The following is an 8,662-nucleotide window of genomic DNA, read 5'->3' as shown; positions in this document are numbered from 1 at the left end:
TATCAATTCTGGTAAGTTCTAAGGTAAAAAGAATTTTTAAGAGATGTCAAGTTTAGGGTTTTGATGGATGATTATATTTTTGGTTGATTAAGGTTGCTAGGAAGAAGAAAAGAATGAAGATACGCTTAAATCACTTAATTAGCAAAAAAAAGGTAAAAATTTCATATTTTACATACTTAAAGTAATTTGAGTTAGGTTATTTAATTAACCTTTACATGTATAAGTGTGTAAGGTATTAGAATTAAAGTGATTTATGCTTAAAAGGATAAAGAAATTCATTAGGATTCATGATGTAATTTTTGGCTATAAAGGTATTTTAGACATTTCATATTCCTAGGGTTAGCTTTGTGGATTTTGCGTGTTGAATATAGGAGAAATGATGAATTGATGAAAGAATTTGCATTAAGGGTAAGCATGAAATTTTATCCATAAGGTTAATTTTTGCTTAATTATGTGTATGATAGATGGAATAACCCTTATATCCATAAGGGCAAAAATGTCATTTTATGTGATGTAGGTTAATTTTGCTTAATTATGTGCATGATATGTGTAAAAAAAACAATATAATAAATATGTATATTCATATGGAATGCATGAGAAAATAATCTGATGCTCGATGAGGTTTGAAAAGAATAAGGAAAAACAATGAATGGACATATTTCATGTTATAGTTATACATGTATACATAAGGAATCATAATATATGCATGATTTCAGAAAAATAAAGATGGAGGAAAAACATCTTCTAAGTTATGCATGTTTTCAGAAAATGGAAAACAAATGTTTTTGGTTTTATAATGACTCATATGATACAGGAAAACAGAAAACATGCTTAAAATCCTTACAAGCGAGTTGTATTGTGTGGACAGCAAAGAAAAATATTAGCTATACTGTGTGAACAACAAAGAAAAAATGCTAGCTGTACTGTATGGACAACAAAGAAAAAAAAATAGAGAAATATGCGTGTAAAAGAGGATTATACCTTGTATAGTGACTGCGAGTACTATCTTATGTAGTCTAGACCGGTCAATGAAAAATATTTGACAAAAAAAAAAGAGAAAGAATTAGTAAATATTTTATGAAAGTCATTTGCATTAGAATCATGCATGCAAACCTATGTGGCTGATAAAAAGTTGAGAAAGATGTATGATCAGAAAATAGATAAGTCATGGTACTCATACATTCATAAATCATAATGAGTGAATCATATCTATATAGTAAGGAAATGAATAAATGGGTGAAAGAAAAGAATTATGATATGTGTTTAATGTGTGTTCCGTGTAAATTATTTTGTTGTAAATAGCTCAGACAGGCGGAGTATGGAAGAGATTAGTACTGGTATGAAATACTTTGAGTATTAAGTATGATTTTCTTACTGAGTTATGGTCGCTCACTCCGTTTAATTTAATATTTTACAAGTAAAAAGTTGCAGCAAAGGTTCCCGGGGAGCACTAGTGAGACATGAGACTAAAGGAGAAAAACACCATGTTTTTGTTGATTTTTATGTCTTGATGTATATGTGAATATATGCATAAATATATACTTGATATAAATATTGGTAGATATATCTATATATGTTTTTTCCTATATGTATATATGTGATTGTGTATATATATATCTATATATGTGTATATCTATGACTAGTCATGAAAATTGGTTATAAAGTTTTTATGGGTGCTAATCTTTATGATGGTTACTAATAAGTATTTATTTTATTTATTATGATTATGTGATGAAAATCTAGTCGATTGGTAGGATTGGTTTGTGTGAATTGTTAATTGGAAGTGTTACATGACATAATTAAAAAGAGAAAATATTCCTCGGACCCTCTAAAATAGGGGAACTCTTGCCGTTTTTTTGTAACATACCTATTAGTTAGGAGAGTTTACATATGAAGTGAATATGTTGACTAAGGACTATTATCTGAACTATAAAATGAATTCAGAGCATAATCTTTTTGCTCACTTTGGTGTCATGAATGAGAGAGATATTATGATTTAAAAGACAGAGGTATAAAATTAACCGAAATGGAGAGAATAAATGGTTTACTATTGTCATTGCCAAATCATTGGACTTCAATAATTTATAATCTTGTCCAAGATAAAATATTCAAGAATTATTGGTAATGTGTGGATGAATTGCAACTCGCTGAAGAACGTAGAATTGTAAAGAATACAAAAAAATCAATAACTCTTTCCATATTCTCAAATCAGCGAAGTGCGAGGCATGTTGGGTATGGCAAGCAATGTAATAACTTTATTATGGATAAAGTAACTCCTAATATCGTTAGAGATAGAGAAAATGTTTTTTTCTCAATCTGATTAGTAGAGATTTGGTTCCTATAAATATGAAGAACAATTAATAGTTAAGATGCCCTGTTTTAAATCATATCAATCTTAGCCAAGGATTGTTCAGAAACTACTTCTAGTCATTGAAATGTTTCAATTTCATATTTATATTTATTTTCATGCTTATTTGTTTATTTGTTAATAAATTATTGTATTGAACTCCTTTTGAATTATGTATGAATGAATCATATGTTGATTCCATAATTATTAGGATTATTTGTGAGAATTTTGAGATTGGTAGAATTTAACTATTCTCATCTAAAATATGCATCGACGTGATTGAATTAATTGTTAAAATATTTAACATTTGTGTCATAAACAATGATTGGGAACATGGTTAACTTTCGACTCTATGCCTTATATGAAATATTTTGATTTTTAATGCACAATTGCGACAATAAAATGTGTATATATCTTATTGTTGGTATTGTGTTGGCATATCTCTATAGTTATATAGAAATGGCTTTGAAAACATTATTGCCGATTTGAATAAGGGAGAAAAACTGAATGAAGACATTTATAAGATATGGAGAATAAGAATGCATTATATCCTAGATGAACATGATGCCTTGAAGGCTGTTAATAAGGTTATGGAAGAACCCCAGCTGGTTGAGGGGCAGAATCCTAACACTGCCTAATATAAGCATGACATAGACGATTATAATACCTAGAAAAAGAAAGACTCAACTGCTAAAGGCATTTTGATTAGTTTAATGAATGATGACATTGCTTATCAGTATGAGCAATATAAAACTATAAATGCTATGTAGGAGGCATTGATGGAAAAGTTTAGAGGAATGACTATTTCTAAACTGAGCCAGTTGACTATCAAGTTTGATACATATAAGAAAGTTCCTAATAAGCTGATGAAACAACATCTAAGTTAAATGTCGAACACGATAACTTAGCTGAAGAAGGTTGGGCATGATTTTACTGATGAATAACAAGTTTAGGTTGTTATACAATCTTTACGTGATAATTGGGAGCACATGAAAGTCAATATAACTCATAATGACAACATCATGACTTTCGATAACATTGCTCAGCATCTTGAACTGAAAGCTGAGTGCCTAGAGTCTGTTGGACCAAATGCTCACGCATATGTTATTGAGTCTAGTTCGAGGAAGTTTTCTGGCTACAAGAGAAAATGGCAAATATCTAGAAAAGAAAAAGAGATCATCCAAGAACCTGTGAACAAGAACAAACAGTTTAAGTGCAAAAGAGGCAAACACATTGGGAAAAGAGATAAGACAAATTTGACTTATTATAACTGTGAAAACAAAGGTCACTTTGCCCATGAATACACAGAGCCAAAAACGTTATTGTCTTTCCTTGTCTCAAAATGTGAGATTTATGTTTCCAATGCCTTTTTTTAATTGAATCTCATCCTATATGGATTGTAGACTCAAAAGGCACAGACCATGTAACTTGTGATAGAGACACTTTTATGGAATTTTGTTGAATACCGAAGGAAATGTGATGGATTTATGTATGTAATAATACTAAAATTGAAGTAAAAGGAATAGACATATGCAAATTGGTTTTACACAATGGTTAAACCTTGTACGTACATAATGTCTTGTATGCTCACGAAATTTGACGAAATTTGGTCTTTGTAATGATTCTATTAAAACTAGGATATTATTTAACTTTCTTTAAGAACTTGGTTAAACTTTATTATGATAATATATTTTATGGATCTGGAATTCTATCTGAAGGTTTTATCTTACTAGACAGCTTATTTTGTAATAATAATAATTTTGTTAATTTTTCATTATTTGTAATTCTTAATTGTCTAGATGTGGATGCAAATAAATAGCATGTTAGATTAGGGCATATTGGCTAAGAAAGATTGAATAGACTAGCTAGTGAAGGTTTATTAGAACCTGTCACGAAATTAGATCTATCTATTTGTGAGTATTACTTAGCAAGAAAAACTACTAGAAAACCTTTTGGCAAAGCTATTAGAGTTGAGATTCCTTTGCAACTTGTACCAAAAACTCCACAACAAAATGGTTTAGTAGAGAGAAGGACCCAAACTCTATTAGAAATAGTTAGGTCTATAATGGTGTAAATGAATCTTCCAATTTCATATTAGGGAGATGTTCTATTGACTGTGACTTATATACTTAACCGAATGCACACTAAATTAATAACTTTCATTCCTTATGAGTTCTGGATAGGTAAAAACATGATTTGAATATGATGCAACCCTAGGGGTCAACCGTATACATTTATGACATATTCCATAAATTCAAAAAATTAAGACCAAGAGGTAAGAGATGTATCTTTATAAAAGACTTTAAACACTCCAAAGGGTACGTGTTCATAGGAAAAAACTCTGATGGAATAATGATTGAAATAGAATCTAGAGATACAACATTCATAGAAGACGACTTCCTAATAAAGGTGATATTGATCAAAGTCTTCATCTATATGAGATAGAAGAGGAATATAGAGAAGGTTTGTCTCAACAACCATTAGTTATGTCTCAAGAGATAATGTCTTTACCTGTTCTAGATAGTAGTAGCAATGGGATTGAGCTTTAACCTATTTCAGATAGTGAGAACGATGATCCTCAATTGCATGAGTGAATGTACTCAAATCTTTAAGAGACATTTCAAAATTGAAAATGAAATTTTATAACTGCTTCTCCTAAAACAATGAGCCTAAAAATATCAAAGAAGTTTTATCATCCCTTAATAAGGAAAGGTGGCAAGAAACATTGGAGAAAGAAATGAAACCATGGAAATTAACCAAGTTCGTAGTTGGTGGACTTACCGCTGAGTCAAAAACTCATTGGGAATAAATGAATTCTCAAAATTAAACAAAAAGCTATTGACTCAATAGACAAATACAAAGCTCGCCTAATGGCAAAAAGTTATACCCAACAAGAAGGTATAGATTATGAAAAAGCTTTTTTGCCTGTTATGAGATTTACTTCAATCCGTGTTATTTTAGCTATAGTACACACTTAGATCTAGAATTGCATCAAATGGATATTAAGACAACTTTTCTTAGTAGAGAACTTGACAAAGAAAACTACATAGATCTGTTTATAGGTTTTGTGGTAAAAGGCTAAAAGTGCAAAGTATGCAAGCTCCAAAGATTGATAAATGGTCTAAAATAGTCATAAAAACAATAGTACTTAAAATTTCATAAGGAAATATTGTCTTATAATTTTAAGATGTTCAAACCAGACCATTGTGTCTATGTGAAAAGGTTTGATGATAAGCTTGTAATTCTATCTCTTTATGTGGATAATGTGTTGATAGCTAGAAGTGATTTGGAGTATGTGATGATCATTAAAAATTGGTTATCTACAAATTTTGACATGAAGGATATGGGTGAAACACATTATATTTTGGGTATTAAAATCAAAAGGGATCATTCTAAGAGACTTTTGGCTTTATCACAACAGTGTTATATTTAAAAGATCCTAGAATGATTCAACATGTCAAACTGCAAACCCGTAGATAATCTTATGTCAAAAGGTAATTTGTTGAGTCAAGATTTGTGTCCAAAGACTTAAAACGAAAGAAATAAAATGTCTTTAGTACCTTATTCAAGTGCAGTTGAAAGTCTCAAGTACGTAATGATGTGTACTCGCCTTGATATTTGCTTCACTGTCGGGTTGATTAGTCGATATCAATCGAATCTAAGAAGAAAACAATGAAAGGTTGTTAAAAGAATATTGAGATATCTGAAAGGCACTATGGATTACTGTTTATGCTATCAAGAAGCAGATTTACGTATCGTTGGTTATTTGGATGTTGACTAGGGTGGTGAGTTGGAAGTCTCACGTACCTAATGATGTGTACTCGCCCTGATATTTGTTTCATTGTCGGCTTGATTAGTCGATATCAATCGAATCCAAGAAGAAAACAATGAAAGGTTGTTAAAAGAATATTGAGATATCTGAAAGGCACTATGGATGACTGTTTATGCTATCAAGGAGCAAATTTGCGTATCGTTGGTTATTTGGATGCTGACTGGGGTAGTGAGTTGGACTAATGCAAATCAATTTCTGGTTATGCTTTCTTACTTCACAATGGCGCTATATCTTAAAGTAGTAAGAAACAAACATACATAGGCTTATCCACAATGAAAGCAGAATTTGTAGCATGTTCTGCAGTTGTGTAAGAGGTTGTTTGGTTAAAAAGATTTTTTGAGAATTTAGGTGTACAAGATGCAACAGTTGGTCCAGTAGTTGTACATTGTGATAATCAAGCTACGATAGATTTCACAAAGCAACCTAAATTTCGTAATAAAACCAATCATATCGACACCAGATATAACTTTGTTAGAGACATCATTTCAAAAAAGGAAGTGAATATATAATATATTTCTGCACGTAATATGGTTGTTGATCCTTTAACCAAACTAATTTCAAGAAATGTATATCTTGCACATGTTAAGTCTCATGGTTTGCGTAGAATATGATAGATGACTTATTGAGTATATATTGTACTTGTAACATAACATTAGGGAAATGAAAAATTTGAATTTATTTCACGTGTTTGAGTTCTTGGTGTTTATTGATATATACATTAATTTTGAAAACTCAACAAGATGATAATGTCCAACAAGTTTGATTGGCTCATTCACACGAACAATCACCTTTGATACTGATAAGAAAGCCCGTAAAGATGAGACATGTCTCTTGAGATTGATAACACTAAGAGAGCACACTTAGAAGATGAGAGTTACTTAGGAAACAAATTATTAGATATGTTGCCTTGATAATCAATCAAGATAAGCTCATGAATAAAGGAATTTTAGTAATGACCGGTTTAGATTCCTTACATTCAAATAACTTATTAATGTCATATATGAGTTCTTAATATATAATGATACTTGCAAGATTGGAGAGATGATTAAGAACTCAACTTAGATGTTGAGTGTAGTGATTGAACTAAGATCTGTACAATGTTGGCAATGACATTTTAAAAAAGATACACATTATAGCAAATGATTCATACTATGTGTGCATAAGTAAAACAACCATTTGAAGTAGTAGAAAGATGAATCTCTACTCCTTCACTATGTGAGACTTTATGAGGATTATCTCATGTTAGTACCCTTTGACTCTTTGTTGTTATTTTATGTTTACTCTTAGTATTGTTATCTTAGCTTAGACCCTATGACAATGCATGATTCAGTCTATGGAACATGACTAGAAAAGTAGGTAAGTTTAAATTAAGAATTTCAAGTAGAAGATGAAGACTTATATATTACGTGTATTCATTGACCGACTGATTATGTAACTCATATGGGAGATTAGACTTGACCATAAATACATAAGAATATAACACAATGATAAATGAGAGATTAAAGGGAGCTAGTGTTATCGAGTAAGTCTGGGGTAATACGAGACTAACGCTTTATCATTTTTTGGGTTGAAACGAATATGTTATTCCTAACAGATGCATAGTAAATTACCTCCCAAGTGCAGGTTGCTCGTAAGATCGCATGATATATTTGCTAGTATGAATTGCTTTGTTCTATAAAATTTTTATGGAAGAATTTTGTGATTCAAATTAGCCCATCATGTGTGAGTGAGAGATTTAGATCTAGTTCAACCATGATGGGTTGACCCAATCCATTAGAGTTAAAAGACAATATTATTAACCCTTATAAGTGAAAATGACTCATTTGCCTTAGTAATTATTGATATTAACTCCCACACTCCCATTTTAATAAAATTGCATAACTTCCATTGGTGCAATGAGTCTGATGCTTATAACTCTCATAATCGCTCTCAATATACTACTTCTCTTCATCTATAAAATCTTTACAGAAAACAAAAAAGCAAATCAAGCAAAGTGTATTGTGGATTTCTAATTGAAGCATATTGAATCACCAATCATCATCAAAATTTCAAATATCGAATCTAGATATATTTTTATATGATCCTGAATCCTTTTAGTTTCCGCTTTTAAGATCAAACAAGAGACATGCTCTGTCTTATCATTCAGTAGCTACTCTGAGTGGAATTTAGCATAAAGCTTGGGACCCAACAATTTTGCACACCACGTAAGCTAAAGCGAAACCATATTCTCTGTTTCAAGTTCATGATTTAATGGTCATAGTCGTAAAATGGATTAAATCATGATCAAGGTCATAACAATGTTTTTAACTCTTAGATCGAGTGTGATTAGCACCATTTTAGGAATTACCTGATACATTTGTGAAGCCAAAATGGAGTGGATACTAACTTTTACCCTAAAAGAAGAGAAAACGTACTCACGTCTAGCTGCCGTAAGATTAGATTGCAAGAATATAATTTTTAAAGGAGAAGAGGAAAATGACAAA

Source organism: Mangifera indica, chromosome 16 (genome assembly GCF_011075055.1).
Source record: "Mangifera indica cultivar Alphonso chromosome 16, CATAS_Mindica_2.1, whole genome shotgun sequence".
Classification (NCBI taxonomy): domain Eukaryota; kingdom Viridiplantae; phylum Streptophyta; class Magnoliopsida; order Sapindales; family Anacardiaceae; genus Mangifera; species Mangifera indica.
The sequence above is the reverse complement of the archived record's forward strand: the minus strand, read 5'-3'. Positions refer to the sequence as shown.